This window comes from Sciurus carolinensis, chromosome 13 (genome assembly GCF_902686445.1).
Source record: "Sciurus carolinensis chromosome 13, mSciCar1.2, whole genome shotgun sequence".
Classification (NCBI taxonomy): Eukaryota; Metazoa; Chordata; class Mammalia; order Rodentia; family Sciuridae; genus Sciurus; species Sciurus carolinensis.
Window position 1 is genome coordinate 29268480 of NC_062225.1, and position 19127 is coordinate 29287606.

At 34.4% G+C, this 19127-nt stretch overlaps 1 protein-coding gene and 1 long non-coding RNA gene across 5 annotated transcripts in view; one reads left to right on the top strand and one right to left on the bottom strand.

The window, feature by feature from the left end:
* Lrrtm4 (leucine rich repeat transmembrane neuronal 4) overlaps positions 1-19127 on the bottom strand; it is a 745157-nt gene that overhangs the window by 365882 nt on the left and 360148 nt on the right. The gene's annotated exons all lie outside the window — the stretch shown is intronic.
* Positions 5717-9431, top strand: LOC124963727 (uncharacterized). Its single transcript, XR_007104785.1, has 4 exons — positions 5717-5816; positions 6811-6871; positions 7494-7577; positions 9103-9431. It is a non-coding gene; the product is annotated as an uncharacterized LOC124963727 (long non-coding RNA).

Consider the following 19127-nt stretch of genomic DNA (forward strand, 5'->3'; position numbering starts at 1 on the left):
ATGGTGAAATAATACATAACCAACTACCCAAACTAAATCTCAGTGCTTAACAAATAAGTGCCCTCTTTTTGCTCATGGACACCTACTGGTACTACATGTGCTGAGTACATTTCTATAACTACTTCAAAATAGTGATCAGGTGATCCCGGATATTTGTATCAACAAAACAAACCATTACTACATAATGATCACCAAAAAAGAAGAGAGGTTCCAGAAGACTGAAAAATGGGTTTTGAATGTTAGTCCAGATAGGGTTCACATCTTTTCTGCATATAACTCATTTGTTATGGTTTGGATGTAAGGTGTCCCCCAAAAGTTCATATGTGAGACAGTACAAGGAGGTTCAGAGGAGAAATGATTGACTTGTAAGAGTCTTAACCCAATCAGTGATTTAATCCTCCGAAAGGGATTAACTGAGTGGTAACTGAAGTGTTAGGGTGTGACTGAGGCAGTGGGAATTGAGTAGTGGTTATGGGTATATATTTGTATCTGGTCAGGGGAGTCTCTCTGCTTCCTGATCTCATGTGAGCTACTTTACTCTGCCACATATTCCACCATGAAGTCCTTCCTCTCCTTGAGTCCCAAGGATTGGGGCTGGCCTTCTATGAACTAAGACCTCTGAAACTGTAAGCCCTCAAATAAACTTTTCCTCCTTTACAGTTGTTTTGGTCAGATCTTTTAGTCACAGCAGTGAAAAAGCACTAAAACACCTTTGGTCCAGGGCATTTTTAAGAGGGTCGAAATACGTAGACAACCATATAGTTATACAAGAAATAGAAGATGTTTCATCTCCATGAGTCTAGAATTTTCTACAATGATTTTGCAAGATATTTAGGACATTGTCACTGGATGTTGGCCACAAGGAGATATACTATTAGCTAGATTCCTAGGACTTAAGTAGAAACTGAGGTGAAGTGTGGTGAATTTCCAAAGATATGCTTCCTTCAAGAATGAAGAAACAGGGTTTCAGAAGGAAAGTTTTTGGAATTACTTAAGGAAGAGCTGTTCCCCAATATTAGCTCAAAAATATAAAGGGAATGATATTAGAATGGGCTATTTTAAGGGATTCAGATAAATAGGGATTTCAAATACATCACTAATTTTCTAGGTCAATAAAGTAATTTCATGCTTCCTATGCTTCATTTTCAAAGCCAGACTGAAGCTTCTTTCTTTTATACGTTCAGTTTCTTAGACTTAAGTCCACTGAGAAATGCCTTGACAGTGCCTAAAAATGTTTTTTTATATAAAGGACAATATTTATCTTGGTAGGAAAACAAAATCTGCACATTCAAAGAATATCTTTGGCATCTCTGATACAGCCAAATAGCACACTCACTTCACTGATGCATGATATTTGTGTCAGTGGAGGAAAACTTTTTCCTATCAACATTTCTTGTTCTCTGACAATCTGAGAACATGTAATTTAATTTGGCTTTGTAACAGCAGTCTACAGTTCTTCAGTGCAGAACCTCAAGTGTTCAGAATAATTTTAAAGCGATTTCAAAAAGGAAAAAAATAACAGGAGATTTACGTGGGGGTGTTTGTGTGTGGGTGGGTAGGGGCAGGTATACTTTTTGGAAGATAATGACAGGGAGGATAAATAAGACAAGAAATGAAGTTTCAGTGTCAAACACTTAAATCTGAATGAAAAACTTGGTTTTTTGAAAGTAGGAGAAAAAAGTGATAGGCAAATTAGGAACTTGCCACTTCATCTAATGTTTCTAAGCACTGTATTAGTCTAAATTTTGTTTTACATGAGAGAAAATACCTTAATTTTAGAAAAAAAAACTATATATAATAATTTTAATCATCAGCTCCTTCTGTATAAAATAACATCAATATCAATATTCTCTTAATATTTTTTTCTTTCTTTTTTTTTTTTTTTTTTTTGGCGCTGGGGATTGAACCCAGGGCCTTGTACATGCAAAGCAAGCACTTTACCAATTGAACTATATCCCCAGTCCTATTCTCTTAAATTTGAACTTCACTTAGACAAGAACATAGCACAATAAATGAACTGTCCCCAGTATAAGGCAAAAAAGAAAAGTGCTCACAAAGACTCTTTTTTTTAATGCTTCACATTGAAAAACCACAATGTGAGATTATCAAATGAACCTGCTTGCTACAAGAAACTGCAAAAAATTTTGAGTTTACAAGATGGACAGTTACTGCTTACCGATATTGATGATTTTTATACCATAAATAAATATGTTGAATTTCAGAAGATGAAAGATCCGTGTGCAAATAAACTTCCAAAAACATGACCAAGGTGTTATCTACTAAGCAGGGATCCAAGATGACTGAGGGTTTCCCCCTTAATCTGAGTGTTAGTTTTAGGCCAGTTTTCCTGGGTAGATGACATTGGCCTATCACTTGTCTAGGTTTCCTTTCCCTTTGAAATATGGAATCTTTGGATGTAACAATCTACTCTAAATATTATTAAAATTTCTGTTTTAGAATAATACAGAATTCTGAAAATTGTTGTGTAACTTGGTTAAGATTTATAGTATCATTATCAGTAATTACTTAACATGTTGACACTGCTACTGTTGTTTTAGAAAGGACAGACATATACAATATTTATATATAAGCATATACTCCATAAAATACATATTATTTTATATATCAGTAAACATGAAAGAGATTTGCTTTAACAAAGTTTATACTAGCAGCTACAGATAATTGTCATACAAGAAAACTGAACAATTTATAAAATTACTAAATTCAGTTCATGAGAACTATTTTATTTAGTCCAGTACTATGCATGAATCAGATCATGAACCTTTGTTCAACATCAAGTACCTGAAAACTATTTTGGAAGAGTGAAAATAAGTGTAATGAGTTATATGGTACATGTGTGTTTTATTTCCTTTTTAAGGACCTTACTTAAGATCAAGAACACCATCATGTTGGATCTAGTAGATTTACATCACATACACATATACATATACACAAACACATCATTTTGGAAAGTACATATTTTGGACAGCTACATACCATTCTTAGAATCTGCAAACATGGCTCAGAAAGTTCAATATTGGATGTTAATATTGTGAAGCTCTGCCACTCACCATAAATGTACTTTTCCCCTTGAGACTGCCTGTTCACCAAGTTATCAGAATATATGACAATCATTCAAATAAAAAGTTTCTGTCAAAATGTAAGGGACAATAAGCTCAGGAGAGGTACAACTCAGAAAATTCAGCCATCCGTGATGAGTGAGAAATAATTAAACTTTAATGTATTATCAGTATTAGTTTATCACTCCAAGTGATTCAGCAGCCCCTCCTAGTACCTTGAGGCTTTTATTTATTTAGAGTATGTCAAGTTTCATACACATCTACTCCAAGAGTCAAAAAATGATGAGACCCTATACAAAAAAATCCACTGGCATTGCTCAATGTGTTGAGAACAAAGAAAAATGGATTTGAATCAGTTTCTGTATGTGAAAAAAATGTTTCCTTATTTTCCCAACATTGAAAATTCAAACTGATTTTCACAGTGGAAATCATCATGGAAGCAAATGATGAGTGAAGGGCATAAAATAAAACATAAGCAACACCCTCCCTCCAAAACATCCTTCTTATGTGCCAGTCCAATCTCACACATGGGGAGAGGTGAATGTTTTCATAATTAATCTTTTAACTTGCTGTTTTGGCATGTTTTTCATATCCTCACACTAAAGTAAATTAACTTTCCTGTTGAACTCTGTTTCATAATCCTTTTTTGCTTTTCTCTTTGCTGGCTTACAGACTCAAGTAACTGAGGAAAAAAAAAAACTAATTGAACTATGTAGAAACTAAATGGGATTGTTAAAGTATTTCCACCACGTTCATTAATTTATCTGTATTTCTTGTGGGACTATGCCTTTATAAACAACAATGATATTGAGAAACACATGAGGGCAGAAAGTATCCATAATCACACAGATTTACGAATCTACTATCTATTCTTTGACCTTAAATATCATGTTTTCAAAGAAAAACATAATGAAAATAAAAAGTGACATTTGTGTAAGAAAATTTTTATTTATTTTGGTCTGTTTTGGATGTTCCTGATTTCCTCTCATTTTATTTTTTGTTTTCTAAAAGAATGATGATGGAAACCATTTTCTGCTTAACACAAATTACAGTTTTTAAAATTTTGTTTTCACATCAGTAGATGCTATGAACTATATTAATGCATGTTGAGTAGCACTACAAATGATACTTATGGCATACACACCAGTATTTCAGTTAAACCCCAAAGAGAAAACTGTACTAACATGGAACTTAACTCTTTATCCTGGGCCTCAACAGTGAGTAACAGTACGCTAAGTGTGTCGTTCAGCACTATTGTGTGGCAATAAGAAGATAGCACATTTTACGTGGCATTTCAAGCTGTATGACAATGGGAATTAAGGATATGCTGAAGTTGGTGAGACAACACTATGGGCTAATGTAGAGTGTGCACCAGGAATGCTATTAGCATTTGCACTAAGGATTTACCCAACAGTCTACGATATAGTCCCAGGTATGTGTGACATCTAAGAAAATAAAGTCATAGGCAGAGCTCAGGGGCAGGACTTGCCCTAAGGATGAATAGGCTAATTCAAATCAGTGTCTGATAATTGGAAAAACTGGGATACGGCAAAGAGAATCAGAACATCATAGCAAGAAGGAAGAAAGGAGTAATGAGAAAGATGGGATGTGTGTGTGGCCTAGGGCTTATACAGAACAATGAAAATAGGAGCCGAGTTAAACATATTCAGGACTGTGTCAAAGCAGAGTGAGGCTGTGGCTCTTTAGGTTATGACATTGAAGACACATAAAGGTTAGTGTTTGAAGTCCCCCTTCTTCAAGGCAAGACTTTTCATACATTTTGGCAGGAAGAAGCACTAGTTCAGGAGATTTTAAAAACGGTGTCAATGAGACACTTTTTGCAGTGAAAGTCACCAACAAGGTAGGGTAGCTGCTGCTTTTGTATCCATGTCACAAAACAACTAGAAGATCCGTACTACCTCTGTAAATCCTTGTCAACCTCCATTCAATTGAAAATATTGGAGTCATTCTCCAAGTTTCTAGATCCCTGAAGGAAATGCTAATATTTTTTTTTATTCAGTTTTGTACTCCTCTAGCCATCAGCCCAGATTTATGTAGCATGTTTTCCAGGCAATAGAACATGGCAGCAAGATATTTTGCTGACGGTAGTGTTTGGGGATGTGATGTAGTTCATGACATCCATCTTCTTCAGGTCGATACATAACATTGTGCTGACTTTTCAAAAGCATGTCTATTGTCCTGCATGTCTTACAGATGTGTCCTCAGGGAATGGCGATCAGCAAAAAAAGATGTGTAGCTTTTGGTTGTGTCCTGAGCCTGGTTGGACAAGATACATTTTGAATGAGCTGTAATAGCTTGCTGGTTGCTTCTTTCTCTATTTTTCTAGTCAGAGTTCCATAAAACTCAAAAATAAATTACTACTTTTATTAACATATGAAACTATTCAAAAATGATTTAAAATAGTTGGATTGACATTTGTAGGATATTTTTCTAAAAATTTCTTGTCTCATAGGTCTGCTGAAGGTTTGTCGACTGTCTTGGTATATCACAAGATTTTTTCTAAACAAAAGAAAACCGTATTTTGTATGTTGTCTGTGAAACAGTAGTCCTGGGTCCTAAGATGCTGTTTACAGTTTCTCTTTCTGTATGTTTACATAACATCCTATGAAGAAGATGTTTTGGAAATGGTTTCATAAGAGACAGAGGAGCATGCAAGTACAGATCTCCCCAGAGGAACTTTCTCATCAATCCCCTTGGACAGTGAGAGATCAGCAGGTTTTGCTTCTATTTTGCTATTCATTCCTATCCAAAAACCCAAGTCAAATTTACTATACCATTAGACTGAGGGGTACTGAGGCAACAGATTTGAAATAGAACTGCCCTGTCCTGAGTTAATGAGTTTGTCACGTTTAAATGTTTTGTAGAACATCCATTCTTTGATATCTACTATTATTTTTTATTTGCCCAACAAATAAAATTGAAGTACATTCTTTCATGCTCCTAATGTGTGTGTGCATGTGTCTGAATGAATGTGTAGTTATGTGTGATTAAAAAAGGATAAAGATAGGAAGTTATTAACCTCCACACTAAGAAATTTAGATCACCATCACTAGCTTATATGATTTGTGCATAATAGAAATTTCATTTGAAATTAGCAACACAGCTCTAAATCCAGTGAGTAAAGTAGAGAATTACATATCAAATACACACATTTGTGCTTGTGTGTGGGCATATGTGTAAATATGTGTGTGTATGTCTGTGTTCATATTTGTGTATTAGATACACTATACACACACATACATATATTCTGGATTATGTATACATACACATAATGTGTCTGTCCTGGGTAAAAAATGAATGGATGAATTATCTGCATTAAGGGATTAAAATAACTATGCTAAAGTCTCAAGAAAATCAGTTTGTGAACTTCTTAGTTGTTTATCTCTATTTGATTGTTTTTTTCTAAAACAAATTATGCTTTTTTGTTTTAAAGCTAACATTCCTTGATTATACTTTATTAATTTATTATATTAATTTTTATATTTGGTGATATAATCTAATAAAGGAATGTATTAGGGAATAGAATTCTAAAGATAAAATAAAAGTTGGAGAAAAAGACAAATACATAAACATCCTTAACAGTGACCGGTTAATGAGGAAATAAATATAGAGATTTTATATTGGGACTATAGGGTATAAAATGAAGAAGAGAAAAGGTTTGGTGTTCTAGGTTTCGGTATCATTTATTGTGTCTTCCCCTTGCCTCTAGTGTGCTATATTTCTCCCTGTTGCAATGAAAGGAAAAAGGTTCTGCATCCAGTGTCCCAAAGGTAGGTAAAATGGTGATTCCATTACAAGAGAGGCTATTTAAGTAAGAAAGATAGATTCTTTTCATGGGAAATCAATTCTCCAAACTCACTTTATATGGATTTCTCTCATCCTACAAGTGAAATGTGGGATGTAGACAGAAATGTGAAATGACATAGGGGTCTTGTCAGGTCATTCCTAGAAAAGTTTAGAGCCATCAAGGGGATCCTCAGGGAGCTGATTTAGTAACACCTAGTATTGGAAGAACAAAGTAGATGAAGGTTTTCAGTATGATAAGAGAAAAATCAGACATTCAAATCCTTGCAAGGTGTTTGCATCCCAGACTTGTTCTAATGGGGACTGAACTCCTTTGAGTTTGAGGATATTTACCCATATTTTTTTCTACTTCTCTGAGGGTGGCTGAGAATTATATTATGCAAAACCAAAGATTCGTGAGAGGTTCTGGAATTTATTTTTGATTCTGTTACTGGCTTCTGGAAGGTTTCTATACTGCCTTTATCCACAAATACATTGTTCCCCCTTCTTACCCTTAATTTTTATTGTCCTCTAAATATACTGAAAAGCTCACACAATATGCTGTGGTCTCCTCACCTGAGATGCTTGTTTTATTCCCCTCTTCCTCAGTTTAGATGTTATGGGTGCAGATGTCTGTCTTGCCTGGTCATCCGTGCTCTGGTGGTCTCACAGAATCCTGAGCCCCACCCAGCGGTAATTTTTCTCAAATACTTTTAAATATCCTGTTACATGACTCTCTTCAAGTTCCATAAGGCTTGTGGTATGTACTTAACAGATACTCAGTTAATAAATAATAAAAAGTATTTCAATCTAATTGCATATATGAATCAATAAACTAACAAATGCTGTGTGTAGCTAACTTCCAAAATAGTGATCTTTGACTTTTGGTATTCACAATGTTTGTATTCTTTTTCCTCTCTGTGTCAGAATTGGTCTTTGTGACCTTTACAATATTGTAAAATGATAGTGTATCACACTTAAGATTAGGTTATTGGTGACTGTTCATTCTTTCTCTCTGGGTATCATTCTCTCTGACCACTTACTGTGGAAGAAGAAATATTATAAACAATCATTGAAATAGCCCACATGACAAGAACAGAAGTCTCCTTCAAAAAATTCACATGGGACTAACACTCCAACATTGAGTTCCCAAAGACAATGGTATTCCTGACCAAGAGTTTGAAGACTACTTCGGGAGAGACATTGAGCCAGAAACACCTACACTCCTGGTTCTCAGAAAATATATGAGGCAAATATTTGTTTCTTAAGCTGTTAAGTTATGGAACAATATAAATTCAATATTTGGGAGGAAAACCAAAAATCAAACAGTCCCTGTGTATAATAAATGCCACTTTTAAGTAAGTGCTAATGTTAGGAAGTTTTCTTCTTCTGCAATTATATTTGAGTATAGGAGATACAAGATAATCAAGAAAGGGCCTAAATCTGAAACTTTACAAGTTAAAGATACAAGTCAAGAAATGTGCCTTCAAGCTGGGTGCGGTGGCACATGCCTGTAATCTCAGCAGCTCTGGAGGCTGAGGCAGGAGTATTGGGAGTTCAAAGCCAGTCTTAGCAAAAGTGAGTCACTTAGCCAATCAATGAGACCCTGTCTCTAAATAAAATAAAAAAAAAAAAAATAGGGCTGAGGATGTGACTCAATGGTCCGAATGCCCCTGAGTTCAATCTCTAGTACCCAAAATAATAATAAAAAAAGTGCCTTCAAATTTAAGACTAAATCTTTTCCCACTGATATACCTGGGACTCTGTATTTATAACAATCCGACACAAGAAGCAATGAATGAATCCTAAGTAATCTTTCCAAAAACTTCCATCAGGTAAAACCTTGCCAACTCTAAGTTTTCCTCTTACAGTCAATAGAAAGATTTTGCTGGATGTTAAAAGAAAGGAGAATTGCACAGATATTTTTCATCTTGAAATGTATTTTTATTTTTCATATTTTTATTTATGTCATTTGGTTTTTCCATTGTGACCATGCAAACAAGGGTTCCCAACAGAAGAAAACTTATTTCTTTCTCTGAATGCACTTAATTTTCTTGGGCTTCTCTTTTTCAAGAAATGTTTTCAGAGATCCAACTCCATTGCCATGGCCTGAGAACATTTATTTCAACTAGAGACAACACTTGCAGTGAAAAAAAAAAAAAAGAATAGTGCTGTCCTTTCTATAGCCACAGGACTGACTGATCTCTCAATTCCCCAGGGGTCTCATCATGGACGCACAGACTTTCCACTGATTTCTGATACCAAACCCTCTTACAGAAAAGCTTGAGGGAAGAACAATACTTCTATAACCTCTATAAAAAATAAGTGCTTTTAAAATACAGATGACTATTCCAAAGGACTAAACAACTCCTACTAGGAAGAAGAAACAGATCGATTAGATTTGGGACTGTGAAAATGTAGAACACTTTGCCTCACGAAGCTCCTCTGAATGAGTGGACACAAGCTTCTATTGTTGTTCATTTTTAAATTTTTTTTTTATTTTAACATATCTTTTTTTTCTTCATATCTAAATAGTTGTTTCCAACTTTTACGCTGTCTAATAAAATGTGTCTGCTCTATACCCTGTTTGACCTTAATTGAATTTCTCACTTGATTGCCATACGAGTGCTCTGGTTGTTCCTTGGCAATGAAAATCAAGGTTTGCCAAAGACGGTCTTAGGTAAGAAGAACGTACTGTCCTCCACAGAAAGCATAATTCTAGTTACATAAAGCTCCCAGGAAAGTCATATGAACGTGGTGTGCAGCACCATGGCCCCACACATGTGTCAAATAAGTGGCTATATATATGGTATGGCATCTGTGCTACCCTAGGTTATCCACAGAATCATCACTGTCCACTATGTCTGCTGATTTTCCCTGGGGTAAGGAATTGCCAAAGCAACTATTAGCAATCTGTTACGATTTGGATGTGAGGTGTCCCCCAAAAGCTCATGTGTGAGACAATGCAAGAAGGTTCAGAGGGTTATAAGAGTCTTAACTCAATCAGTGAATTGATCCCCTGATTGAATTAACTGGGTGGTAACTGAAGTAGTAGCGTGTGCTGGAGAAGGCGGGAATTGGGGCATGAATTTAGGTTATATATTTCTATCTGGTGAATGAAGTTCTTTCTCTGCTTCTTGATCTTAAGTGAGCTGGTTCCTTCTGCCACACTCCTCCGCCATGATGTCCTGTTATGCTGTTGTGTGCTTGTTGTGGAGCCAGCCACTTATAGACTGAGACTTCTGAAACCATGAGCCCTTAAATAAACTTTTCCTCTTCTACAGTTGTTCCAGTCAGATCTTTTCATAGCAACAGTGAGAATAGCTAAGACAACCCATAGTGTTCATCAATAACTTCCTGAAATGTTAGGGTTAGAATTCAAATTGCAACAACTGAGGTATTTGCAGGTATTAGGGTTAGATAGACCTATCATGTATATATGGTCTTCTTTGAAAATGAATTTATTAACATCACATTACATGTTAGAGGTTCTTATTCATTAGGATATGTCTTGTTTTTCAGTATTTTTACAAGTTCTTTGAATCTACTAAGCACTTTTCCTGTACAAAGGTGAGTTAGAAGATTTTTTTCATAAATGTTCCATTTTATCCTCATCAGTGAGTTTAAGTGCCATGTGTTATTTTTGTTAGTAAATGTACCTTATTTTCCAGGGTAATTAAGATGGTTGCCACTAGTTAACAAATGAGAACAATATGAATGAGAAACATAGCTCAGATGCTTTGATAAAGAGGTCTTTGATTACAATTGTTTTTTAAAAAAAAAATCTAGAAACTTTTCCACTCATCCATTTCAGACCTAAACATGTGTTCAAAGTAAAATTTCCCTTAATCTCTGGGGCTGGGGTTGTAGCTCAATGGTAGAGTGCTTTCCCTAGAGTGTGTAAGGCACTGGGTTCAATTCTCAACATTGCATATAAATAAATAAGTTAAAGAAAGGTCAGTCAACAACTAAAAAAAAAAAAAAAAAAAAAAAAAAAAAGTCTCTGCTTCCCAATCTCCATAGCTACTTCATTATCATTTAATCTGACTCTCTCCCTGGAAAAGATATGACTTCAGAAGTGCAGAAAATAAGTCATTAAGAAAAATGAGAGAGATGTTTACCCATTCATATTCAGAAGGATGTGTTGAGTGTTTGTGTGTGTATTGTGTGGGGTGTGTGTGTGTGTTTGGGTGTGAGTGACATGCCTATAAACATCAATAAAAACAAGCTTCCAATTTTTTCTTTTTTTTCCCTCTTGAGTAGCTTTTATTCTATGCCTAGAAATTCTGCTCAATGCAGCTTTCAGTCTGTGACATACTAGACTTATTTCTTGTTTACTATTCAAAGACTATGGAGAAGAACAAAGATGTTTGAAGTGTGTGGCTTAGGGCCAAAAACATGATTTATTTGTCATAGTTGTTTTTAATGTGCATCAGTGCTTTGTAATGGATTTATTACTATGAAAGTTAGAGGGAAAGACACTGAATTTCACACACACACACACACACACACACACACAAATAGGTACAATTGAGTATATCTTTTACTCTGTGCAAATACAATTTTATTTACAAGTTGGCATTATTTACTTGATCCAGGTTTGGAGGTCAACACCCTTTTCTAAAGGATGATAAAACATTACTAGTATTCCATGTCATAATTTAGATTATTTAAAACTGTGTCAGACTAAGAGTTCTGTTTGTGTTTTATGTTCTGTATTATCTGTATAATGTGGAAAGTACTGAAGACATTTTCTTAGTAAAATTAATATCAGTTATTATTTTGAGTGTCAGGTACTATATTGTACATAAGTGTATATGTTTTGCTTTTTATTATCTTATTTCCATGTGTATCACATAAAGGGAGAAATCTTAGGTCTGAATGTGTGTTCATAAAGCTTCAAGCCAGTGATTTTACAGATATTTAATAATCACAGAAAACTATGTGGTGGATATTAGTGTTATTCTCATTTTTTTTTTTTTTTACAGGGAAATCAGGACTCAGAGAGGTTAAACTAATTAAGAGGATTTAGAATATAATATGAAATCTGGAATAGAAATCAGTTCTACTGAAATTTCAGCCCTTTTAAGTACCAGTGTTTCTATCACTGATAAATTGGCTGTTATATTCAGGTATATTAAATGCATAAAAGAGAACTGATGGAGTTGGCCTGTTTTTTGCTCAGTAATATAAATGTATGTTGTTATGGTTTGAATCTGGAATGTTCCCTAAAAAGGCTCATATATTGAAAGTAAGGTCTCCAATGCGGCAGGTTATGAAGACAAGTCTTTTTGGTAATGATGGATCATGAGGGCTCTAACTCTCAGTGGATTAAGGCATTTGATGGATTAATCCATTGATAGCTGGATGAACTACTGGCATGCAGGTCTTGGTTGGAGGAAGTCAAGTAGGTGCATGAACTGGAAAGATTTATTTCTCCCTGGTCCCTTGCCCCGCTCTCTTTCTCTTTGTTCCTCAGATGCTTTGAGTCGAGCAACGTTCCACTGCCAATGCCCTTCAAACATGATGTTTCCATCTTGGATCAAGTTGACCATGAATCCTTTGAAACTGTGAAACAAAATAAACCTTTCCTCTTCGATGTTGTTCTTGTTAGGTGTTTTGGTCACAATGATAAAAAACTTCCTAAAACACATGTGTTTAGGATCTTAACCAAGATTTCAATTCATAATCTGTTGTATGTTGTCAGACTATTATTTATTTGGATGGTATATTACACAGGGAAGTGAGAAAAGACCAAACACCAACTTCTCTATTAGTTAATTTAGTCAAAGATCAGTCTAATCTGGATTTTACACTATTAAAGGATATTGATGATTCAGAGGCCTAAAGAAAAGAATAATGTTTCCAACAGCAAGATCTAAAAGGCTCACATTTTCAATGATGTTTCTGTGAATGTTTCTGACTGGTTAATACTTAGGAGGAAACATTGCTGAAAGACTTGCTCTTAGAATATTTGTGTTGCTAAAACAAAATACTTTAGATTGGATAATTTATAGACAGAAATTTATTTCTCACACTTCTGGGAGATGGGAATTACAAGATCAAAGTCTTGGTAACGTCTGTGTTTGACAAAGTCATGATTTCTGCTTCCAAGATGGAATCTTGAACTTGGTGTCTTCACATGGGAGAAGGACAGAAGAACAAAGTGGGTTGTAAGCTGTGTGAAGCCTCTTTTCTGAGGGTCTTGATTCTGTACATGAAGGTTTTGCCCTTATGACATAATTGTCTCCACTTTATGCTGTCACGATGACAAATAAATTTGAACATGTGACATTTGGGGGACATTCAGACCATAGCAGATACAGAGGCAGAATTTTTAAGAAAAAAGAGAAAAGGAGGCAAAAGAGGAAAAAAAAAAAAAAAAAGGAGGTAGAGGAAGTTAGAAGGAAGAAGGAGGACAAAGGACTAAATGCAGCTTAGAATCAACAATAGTATACTACTGCCAACCATTTATCTGCTTGTGTTCATCTATTTTCCGGAAAACATCTGTCACAACTCAAACAATCCTAGAGTGAATGTTGCAGCTTCACAGAAAATCGACTTCAAGTTATTGAGCATAACCAAGACCACAGTAAGAATTTTGGATTTAAATTATGTCTTCATTGTGTTTTGTTTGTTTAGAAATGCAGTTAAGCTAGTGTTGGCAGCTTTACAAATATCTAAGAGAGAGACAGGCCAGCTCAGCAGTAAATGAGGTAAATATTGATAACACTTCCTCTGACATAACACAACCAATGCCTTTCTTTCATCATTACAAATGGAATGGTAAACACATCCAACCCAAATTTTGAAAACTGTGCATCAGAGCAGAATTCCCTCAATAGAATCAGATGCCTCCAGGCACTGGCCAGGATGTGGAACTTAGATCACTAACCACAGTGTGATGGTGTTAAATGACAGAGTTTCTTGCATGTGGCATTTCATATGTAAGATGAGTCATTCCCTGCTTGTAACATTAAAAGGCACAAGTCTTCTCATTTTTGTCCTCATTATTATCAGGGTCCAAAGTCATCAGTGAAGATTCTCTAATCTATCTATTCTAAAGAGAATCAATTCTTTCCAGAGTTACTTAGTCTATCCTGGGATCACAAAGACACTTGCAGTTTCTGGATTAGAAAATAATATAATCAGTAACAGTGATATATACATATATGTGTGTATGTGTGTATTTGATATATGAATGGGTATATTTGAATGTATACACATAAATACAGATGTGTATAAATACATAATATGATGAAAAAACTTGATCTAGAAAACAAATTCTATATTTACAGTAATGACTCATTCTGAGTACTATGCATCATATCATTTTAAAACTTACCACAAATCCCTCATGAAACCAAACACTACTGAGATTGTCTGAAAATTCTCAATAAAAAATTGATTATAAGGAAGTCTACTATTGTGAATTTGTTGAATTTTATTTGCAACATTACTTTTGAAGGCTATAAAAATAATTTAGAAGGTAGGCTTTTGAAAATAATCACTACAAATATGAAAACTACAAGGAAATAAATAGCAAATCAACTGAAAAAGTATTAAAGTAGAAAAATGAGTACATAAATGTTTATTTCCTTCTATTTTATAGTTCTATTCATAATTTAAAATATTCAAAATATTGCTTTATAAACTATTATCAAAATAGTCTTAAACATTAATACCATAATACAGAACTTGGAAAATTATTTAAAAAATTTTAACATATCAAACTATCAGTTATAAAATCAGTCTAGGAAGAGACCTCCAGAATTTTTATTTTCTAGAATGAGTTGCCAAACTAATCTCATATTTGCTACTGAATGCCAATATTGCTTTCATTATTATTACAAACCTTTATTTTTGACCACTATATATGTCACCAAAGTGTTTACATTATGGCATAAAAGTCATAAGGATATAATAAGCATCGCCAGAGAGTTGAGGATATTGAAGTATACAGAAATCACACTGCAAGTTGGTAATAAATAGGGTCAGTATTAACCCAGGGTTTCAACTCCAGAGTCTCACATCTTCATCACAATTCTGTTCCTTTTGGATTATTACATTTACCTCTCAAAATCATGTTTACAAGCTGTACTAGAGCCAGAGCTAAAGTAGACTGAAAAACCTCCAGCTACAAAGACATTGAAATACAGGCAGAACACGGGGAGTAAGAGTGCCTCAATCAAAGATTATAGATTTTAGATTTTATAGTTGGCCGCAGGTTCATCATTTCTGAAAAGTGGATTCTAGAAGTCCTCATGAATATCCTTGAAAATGTATTAGGACATTTGCAATATCAAATTGTTTTGTATTTTGTTCACCACAAAAAAATATAATTTAAGAACATTTTTTAGCAGATCGAAAATCCTCTCATTCCCTGTGACTGAGTTCTTGTTCTTGTTTCCATGGTTTCCTGGGATGCTCAGTCCAAGGACTAGACTAGATTGAAAACCTAATGAGCCATTCTCTTTTTTATTGCTGCTTGTTACCATCTACACACACACACACACACACACACACACACACACACACACAATCTCTAAGTTTCACTGATTAGGGGAAAAATTGACAGTTCTATTGATTAGATGTACATAAGATATTTTAATTTAGTATTCCAAATAGGTTAATAATTAACCCTTGAATCCAAAGATTAGTTTCTATCACATTACTTATGTCTACCACTGACAAATAAACCAGGAAAATCAATATGATAACAAGACCATTCGCATGGTGAGGACCTTCTACAATCTTTAAGAGAGGACACTGAGAAAGAGAATGATAGAGATGATCTCTTATCTGTTTACAAAACTAAAATGTTTTCAAGACAGTTTCACCTTTATCTCTAATCTGATTCCCCTAAAATATAGTGTCTGAACATTGTATTACACCAGTTTGTTTGTCTGTTTCTAATTTGCACTTAAAGATAAGAAAACTGAGCAACAGAACTATTGAAAACATGTCTCAAGGTCACTCCTCTTGTAAAAAAGCCACACATGAGTCTAAGTTTTCAGTTCAGGGAATTATGTTGCAATAAAAGATTACCTTCTCCCTATATTTCAGTTTTATGTCCCTACACTTAAACAAAAGCAACACCAACAATAATAACACATTAATAACAATAGCAACACACATCATTTATCAAATACTTGTATCACAGGCTGGGTTAAAAGCTTTACTTGCATTTTTCCCCTATAACCTTTATTATAATCCCATAAGTTTACTCTACTCTCCAGTTTACAGATGTAAATATTAAGACAAGTATGTGAGGGATTCAGGATTCAAATTCAGAAGGAATGATCTTTAAATCTGGACTTTTAATTCCAATTATAACTATTCTGAGTTGAGTAATCTTACTTAGAAAATCGGGGGCAAATTTTCTCTTATTTTAACTAAAAGATCTTTATATTAAAAGTCATTTTAAGATAATAATTTTATTTTTATTTCACCTTCAAATATTGTAAGAAAAAACACTCCAATAGTTTTTCACTTGTTTAAAAATGAATTTCAGTGTTCCATTTTACTTTCTTTCTTGGTATTATTTAAAATATTTATTTTAATATCAAGAATATGTCGGGGTTTTAAGCTTCAAGATTGTGATCCATCTTTATAGATTTCCATCCTTGTGCTCATCCTTATAGATTTTCTTGTTTCTCCGGAATTTTTGTGAAAATGATCAATGGTATACAAAAAATAAAGAGAGTAATAAAAATGTGAGAAACTAGGAAAATTGTATCATCCCCAACCAAAAGTATGTCAGAATTTCTGCAAGATGTGCATAAAGGAGAGGTTAGATTGAAGAAAGGCCTATCTATTCATTATTTACAATATAGTAAAAGTTCAACAGTAAAATGAATGGCAAGATCACTAAGGAGTTATCAGTGCCAACTGCTGGCAAGAGAGACTTGGATCAATTATTTGGGGCCACTTCTAGATACTGCATGTGTCTTCTGTAAATTCACTAAGTTAATGAGTTCACACGCAGATGAAATACCCTGTGACATTGCACATAAGTTACTACTTGCAGGGTCAGATCCCCTGGAAGCAAATTCAGAGACAGCCTAATGCGTAGGATATTTATTAGGAAATGCCATTTGAGGACAACTTCTGTGGAAGGAATGAGAAGGACAGCAATTTCTGCAGAGGGAGAAGTTGTGCTGGAATGAAAACCGGGTTATAGATTGGTTCAAAACTATAGGAAGCTCTATGACTGAAATCCTTGAATTGTCCCATGGTAAGTCAAGATGGCCAGGCCTTTTCGATCACATGGCTATTAGTCACTGAATGTGGATGTTCCTGGAAGAGCTGTGGCTTTGTTCCTCATCACTCTGCATAATTAAGGTCATTCCTGAAAGGACTGATATCTGAAAGCTGCCTACTGACCACATTCCCAACAAAAAAAGCTGCAGATCCTTCCATGAAGGGAGATCTGTAAATACTTCACAGGGTTCACAGTGACTCAGGCCACGACAAAATTACTATATTTAGTGGGAACCAAAATAAAACCATTTTCTGTTGACAATAGTCCTACTGAATACACAAGGGAATATAGAATCAGCTGTGATCGACATGGAAGAAAGACTGATGGGCCTGGAGATGAAGCTCCTGGCACCGCTGCCTCCATCTGTAGCTCTACTCTACTGTGCTGATTGACAGAGACCACACCACCTCAGTGTTAGAAAAATAAAACTCCAAAAGAGCTAAAATGTTCCTATCCCTTTTTATGCAAATATGATAATTAGAGGAGGGAGTAACAAATATGTTAGAATTTCTCTTAGCTCTCTAATTGCGTGACTGTCCTGTGGAATGATAATCAAAGAGAAAAGAAATTAAACAATCATGTGAAGAAATTCAGTGATTTCAAATAAAAGAACATATTTGAAGAAAAAGAGCAAATGCATCACAACACAAATGAGTTGATGTGAGGAACACTTGAGAGTACGTACTTTTCATAAGATCTGAGAGGATATTGCATTTATAAACTGAGGAGAGAGAGATTTGAAATGTATATGTATATATATATAAATATGCAGAGAAAATTTTAACAGTAAAATAATGCTAAATAATGGGAAACATAGAAAACCAATTTATGGACTTAAAAGCAACTTCAAATGTATTAAATTCAGCATGAAAGAATTTTAACAGGAAGATAGCACACGAAATAAGGTAGGACAAATACCACATTCATGGAATTGAAACTCTGAAAGTATAGAATGGAGCTAATGAGAGAAACATTAATTAAAGAAATACTAAGAATAAAAATAAAAATTGACACGAAGAAGCTTGGACTTTGTTTCCCTATTCTATATTTTTATTATAATTTTGATACTGATACATGTGTTAATTTCATGGCAAAAACAGCAAGTGCTACACAGAGAAAATATTTGAAGGAATTAAAATCTTAGATTTAATCAGTTTTTCTTATAAAGATTCACCTGTGTACTTGGGTGAAAGAAAGCAGTATTGCTTGAGGGCATTTTATACATTCTTAGCATTGTGTTTCAAAGATTATTCTTCTGTCAAGAAAATTTAAGATCATAGTTTTCAAATCCCATTGCGGGAACAGTTCATTCAATATGTCACCTTTAATCTATAGTCCTCCATCTACTTGAAATTGTGTAAACAACATTAAAATTTTGGCCTTTTAAAATCTATATTCAGACCGTCTCTGATGATGACATATATTTAACTTCTTGTTTCAGTGTACATTTATTTGTATTTTCTTTTAGACCCTACTTTTAGAATTAATGTTCATACACTGTAACACTGAACATTCTTGTCCCTGGAGAAGTAAGGTCTTGTTCTTCATATTATTCCATAACAATTTGAGAATCTAAGGTCTGAGAGCAGAATTATGGTAGCTAAGGGTATTGTGGGTAATTGTAGCAAGACTATTTACAAAACTCTTAATGCCAGGTGTTTTCCACATTCTTAATTTCAACCCTGACTTTTAAATTTTTTCAAGATCAGTTAGTTAGCCTACCATTAGTTATGTGGAAACATAACACATAAAAAGTATATGGAAGTATATGGAAGATTTCTGAGGACACTCTTAACTTGGGTGTGTAGTTTCATGCACACGAAAAGGCGTTATCCTGGCTTCTATGCTTTTCCATCTACCATTGAAGCTCTTTTGACTTTTTTTCACAAATTCTGTCTAGTTACTATTCTCTTGTGCTATTGCCAACATTACTAAAAGGTATTTCATCCTGGGCTCATCCTGTTTTAGCCTTTAGAACT